We start from the raw sequence: 5,935 nt of genomic DNA, 5'->3' as shown, positions 1-5,935 counted from the left end.
AACGACACCTAAACAGATAACTCACTCTGCTAAGCATCTTCTCTCTGACTATCACTTTCCCAGGCTCTCCACTACATGAGGCCTCAAGTGTGTGTGTGTGTGTGTGTGTCTGTTTGTGTCCATGCTGATGTGTGTGTGTGTGTGTGTGTGCGTGTGTTTCTGCACGTATACAAATGAGAGACAGTGGGGATCATCGGAAGCGGTTTGCATACCCAAACTGTTGCTTTGTGTACTTTTGTTTTGAGGTCTTTGTAATTGTTGATAATACAACTCGATGGAAAGGGGGAAACAATGGGGAAATGATGATGGAAGAGATGGCTGTCGGGAAAACATCCACACCAGACAAACCAAAAGAGACATTCATATGCAACGCCTCGTTTGGGCCGAGTTGACTTTGCCGCTGTTTGGAAACGGAAAGTGGTGAAAGCCGGTCCATACTATATATGCATTACGGTATACATCCCACAAATATGAACATGCATAATTCCCGAGCCTTACCTTTGCTCTAATCAGCCACTCCTGCTGTCGGATAGATTGTGTACATAACAGGACGTAAACAACAGCTGCATGCATTCTTCAAATGAGAGTTAACATGGCGACCACAAAGCAAAGGGGCTCTTTGTGCAGGAAAGAGCAAGCTGAACAACAGCGAAGCCATTGTCGTCGCGGAGGAGAGGAGACGATGTGTGGATGTGCGTACACAAAACAAAAGTACAACACAAACTTTAGATGAGAGCCATCCTGTGCATGGGTCGCTTCAAGCCCTCCCTGTATGTATTTATTCTGAAAGTGTTCATTGAAACAAAACAATATCCCCACTCGCGTTTATGAAGAGGTGAGTGATTAGGATATACAAACCGACTGCTGAGAACGAGCCAGTGTCGATCTATGCTGAGAAAAACACCCAAAACGTAAACAGCCCCATTTGCATACATAGATATCCCATACATATTCAACGATAGGCATTAGCTTAAATATATTCCGAACAGATACCTTAACTGTATTAATGGGACTATTTGCATTTTTAATCGGATTTTATGCTTTCAATGTTTACCTAAACGCAAAGGTAAAAGACGCAAAGAGCAAAGTCAGAGAGGGATAACTTGATGTGTGTGTGTGTGCGTATGTGTGTTCGGTGTGTTGCCTTTAATCCACCAGGTACACATGCACTGGGTTTCATACGAGATGCAGGGTGGCAAGATGCAGACACTGCCCTAATGCGCTTCACACAGCGAGCCACTGAGAAACAATAATTAGAGCCAAGAAAGCAAATAACAATTATGCACAAAAAAAAAGTCTGGTTTTCTTTTTCCCCCTCTTATTTCCATTTCCGTTTCCACTGTGGTGTCTTTGTAAAGATGTTGTTTGTTAGGGAAAAGGGTGCGCGAGAGAGAGGGATGAAGGTATACCCTAAAAAGGGTGGACGTGAAGGAATAGATGAGAGGAGGCGAGGAGACAGTCACAAGCTAGCGGACCATTTGAGAGGAGTGAACCTGCCATGTTGAGACTCAATTGAGTTTACTATACTGTGTATCATCTAGTATTCCACCCGCTCCAAAACACAACTTCTGCACTCGGCTGCTGAGTGCTGCCGCCATGAGGCTGTGATCCTGCCTGCCTCACCAAACCACCTCCAACCAGACTCCTCAAACACAAACATGCAGATGCCCATTGCGCACACACTCAGAAATACCGATATCGCTATCAATATACCGTGTCGTTATCGCTCAGAATGGTTCACCATCGCTCCTGCGTTACACCGTTGGAAAAGAGGACTTTCTTTTGGTCCAAGTCATTTCTTTGACCTCAAAAGAAAAGGCCTGACTCTCTTCTGCACAGTGCTCTCCTTGTTTCCCACACAGTATCTCTTCATCTTCCTCCTCCCTCGTCTTTCTTTGACTTCCCCTCTGCATCCCCCTCCTCTTCCTCCTCTCTACCAGAACGGCGCGCCTGCATAGTGTTTGCGCCAGCAGAAAAAACATACCCACTCGGTCTCTTCGGGGAATTGCGTTTTCCTCTGCTCTGCTCGTCTCTCGCTCATCTATTGTAGGTTTTTTGAGCTGCCAAAGCTTCCTTTTCCTGTGTGTGTGTGTGTGTGTGTGCAGTGTAGGTGGAGGAGGACGAGGAGCAAGGTAGGCCGGGGGCACCGTCTGCGGATGCCCCAACAGGTCCCCAACGGTGGGATGTTAGGATTGAACCGTCCAGGGGGAACGTGGATGGTGTGTTATATCCTCCATCTCACCCTCGTTGCCCCTCTTCTCACCAATGCAACTTCTTGGGGCCTTACTTTTTCTCTCTCTCTCTCTCTCTCTCTCTCGCTCTCTGCCTCCCACCCCCTCTCTCTCTCTCTCTCTCTCTCTCTCATCTATTCGTTCCTTCCCCCACCCCCACACACACATATACAGTCTTCAAAGACAGAGAGAGATAAAGAGACACATTTGACTCTGCCATGAACCAGTGTCTGGATACCCCGCCCTGTTCTCTCTGCGTTCCAGAGCTCCATGTTAAGCAGTGCGGGGCCGGCGCCTCTAGAACCGTCCTCTCAGTAAGACCAGCCGGCTCCCTGGAGGTGCTCCCAGCCAGCCTCGCTGTGAAGCCGGGAGCCCTGGCAGGGCCCCCGGGGATCCAACACACAACAAACCTCAGCCCTTGTCACACCGCCTTCGTCTCCTGGGTGGAAGTGGTGCTGGTGGGGCAGTTGCCTGCTGACACTGTGTGTGTGTGTGTGTGTGTGTGTGTGTGTGTGTGTGTGTGTGTGTGTGTGTGTGTGTGTGTGTGTGTGTGTGTATGTGTGTGTGTCAAGGTTGGTCCAAGCATGACTGGCCAGCCACCAGGCAAGGGACCCCCTGCCATATGGCCAGGGGCTGTCCTATTGCACGATGACGGACTGTGGCGGAGGCTTATGAGCTGGGCAGCACGCTGTCCGCACGCACGCGCACGCACCCACACACACAGAGGCAAGTATTACCAGTTACAAAAATAGAGGTGCTTGCTTACATCTCTTAAACTGACGCTCACTGGCTATCTCTCTGTTCCAATCACTCAAACAAACGCACGCACGCATGCATATCCATGTGCATGCACGCACGTGCCCACACACACACACACACACACACACACACACACACACTACATTATGGAGGGCAGTGATTGAAATTGAGGTTTGTGTCAAACTGTTGGCAGTTGAGCTAAATGAAGTGGACAGTTGGCAGTGATTAAATTAACCTCTAGCTCTACCTCTCCTTGACCAATCAAATCATACTGCCAAGGATATGAAAGAAAATCACAAAATGAGACTTCAAAATGCCCAAGGATTCAAAATATTACCTTTCGTAGCTCTAGGCAAAAGGGCTGGTCACCTTACCGACATTCGATGCCAGATGAATATATTCGTGGATGTTTCTCAATATGTGGCATTTAATATCCAAATCTTAAAAAAAATCTATAATCAATTGCCTTGAAGACTGTTTGATTAGTTTAATAAATTCAATAATATATTAATAAATAAAAAAACAGAAGACGATCTTTCAAACATCCCGTCAACCCGACAAAAATATGCAACATCTAAAACTGTAGAGCGACTTAAGGTCTGTCGTAGGGGAAATAAACGATTTAGCCCCATAGCAACGCATGGGAGAGACAGGACCACATCACGGACGCACAGGAGGATTTGGCTGAGATAGAAAAACAGAGTCGGAGGCTTGAGAGAGATCTTCGGTGTGCACAAAACGACAAAGAGGTTCCTTGACTGGGAGAGAGAGATGAGCAGGCGTCTGGGTGAGATTCCCTTGACCCGTCGTCCATGGACAAGGTCCCCGGTTAATTAAGTTCCTTGTACATCCCTGTGCTCGGCTTTGTGTTTGCAGTTCTCTTTACAGATTAACACGGAGGCCTCGACAATCCCTGCGCACCAATTTCATTTCTCACCGCTGTTTTTTTGTCTTCTTTCCTCTTATTTAAAGCTTCATATCATCAATATTACAGAGTTGGGAGAGGACTTCTGTGTGTGTGTGTGTGCGTGCGTGCGTGCGTGCATGCGTGCGTGTGTGTGTGCATACACACATATCCAAACGCCTATACAAGAGTGTACAAGAGCCCAGAACGAGGGGGTCCTTTTCACCGTGAATAAAGTAACACACAAACAGAAAAAGAGATAAAGAAAGGTAAAGAGAGCGCCCAGCCCTTCGCCGTATTCAGGGGCCACATCGCTCTCGGCGGCGTCAAAGCGTCCATCCGTCCCACCGTGACTTTACTCACCCGGACGGGGGGACGGGGGGGTTCTGACAGCGTCTGTCCCTCGCCCGTCTCCCCCCCCCCCCGACCGAGAGCCGATCGGCGAGGTGAAGGGCCCGCCAGTCCGGCCGCACAAAGGGAAGACGCACCCTGGTAACGCGATCCACCGGGTGGAAGCGGTGGAGCTCGGAGGGCATACAGTGTGAAGGACTGTACGTCGCATGACACTCTGGAAGATGAATGACTGCCCGGTGTGTGTGTGTGCGTGCGTGCGGAATATGTACGCATGCAATTCAATTTGCGTCCCCCGTTCTCTCTGCGCACCGATTGGTCACAGATGTTCGGGGTGGGCGTGTGGAACTTCAACCCGTGTCTGTGCGGCCTAAGGGCGGCAGACAGCCGCACAGGTGCAAACAAAAACCCACCGTATTCACCCAACCCTCAGACCCCGCGATCAGCCCCCTCCCCCCTCAGAGAGACAGAGGAACCCCCCCCCCCACACCTGGACACCTGTGCTGGGGGCTTCGCTGTACTAAGCTGTCAGGAGTCATAGGAGCCGTCACACTGCTGACCCCAGAGCCGAGGGGGGCACACCTGTGCCAGAGGAAGACTTCTTGTCTTTCTCCCCCTCCTCTCCCCCGTCCCCCATTCCTCCTCGTAAAAAAAACCCCATCTCACACGACCTAACAGAGTTACAAGCTCTTTTAATGGCCACTAACTGTCATTCATGTATCTCAGTCTGGGGCCATAAGGAACGGGGCTGTGAGGGGTTTTAGGGTGTATCCAGTGTCTTCGGGGGTTTTGGGGACCGGTGAGGTGATGTTTGCAGTGGAATGCAGCAGGTAAATTACACAGCGCTGTGTGCTAGGTAGGGGACAGGGTAATAGACGGGAGGAATACTTTAAGTATACAAAGTTTGATCATTATCACGAGCTAGCTCGATCTAATAATAATTACTTGGCCAAGTAATTAGTACTTGGCCCTGAGCATCATATCAGAAAATACACGCTATTTTTAGAAGAAAACTAATCTTATCGCATGCTATCTCTTTAAAGGGGGCATAACAACGAAACAAACATAACCATAATCTGTTTCAGTTCAGATAGCTACTTTCTGAGTGTTTTGTGACATAGTGTACATCACACAGGGTCATTTAAAAGCACAGAAGTTAAAATACGATACCTTTCTGTTAAATGGATCTTCTTGGGTCACTGTGCCACAATATACGGCCGTCTTCAAAATGAGAGACTTATGGGAACCGTGAATCCTTCACTTTGAGTTCAATAGGGTTAGGGTTCTATATATTAATCGATCCATCTAGCGATTCGTTTTTTACTTTGGTAATTGAATATCCGCATGCAGGTGATTTTTCCTCAATAAAAGAATGATAACTTATGTCCCTGGTTCAAGTAACTCGCTGATTAGATGCCACATTTAGATTCCATATAATCCCACGGCACTCTTAGAAAACCAGCACGGTTAACCTATTAGCGGTTGCTATTGCCTTCATTAACACCATACATTATCAGGTAAAAGTTGTTCAACAGGATAATTATTATTTTATATTATTATTTGAATTTTTTATTTTTCCCTTCTACTGAATTGAATTCTTAGCTGAGTTGATCAACAGGATATATATATATATATATATATATATATATATATATATATATATATATACTGCTATTCTATCTGGTATATA

This window comes from Pollachius pollachius (genome assembly GCF_949987615.1).
Source record: "Pollachius pollachius genome assembly, chromosome: 1".
Classification (NCBI taxonomy): domain Eukaryota; kingdom Metazoa; phylum Chordata; class Actinopteri; order Gadiformes; family Gadidae; genus Pollachius; species Pollachius pollachius.
This window is presented reverse-complemented; position numbering follows the sequence as displayed.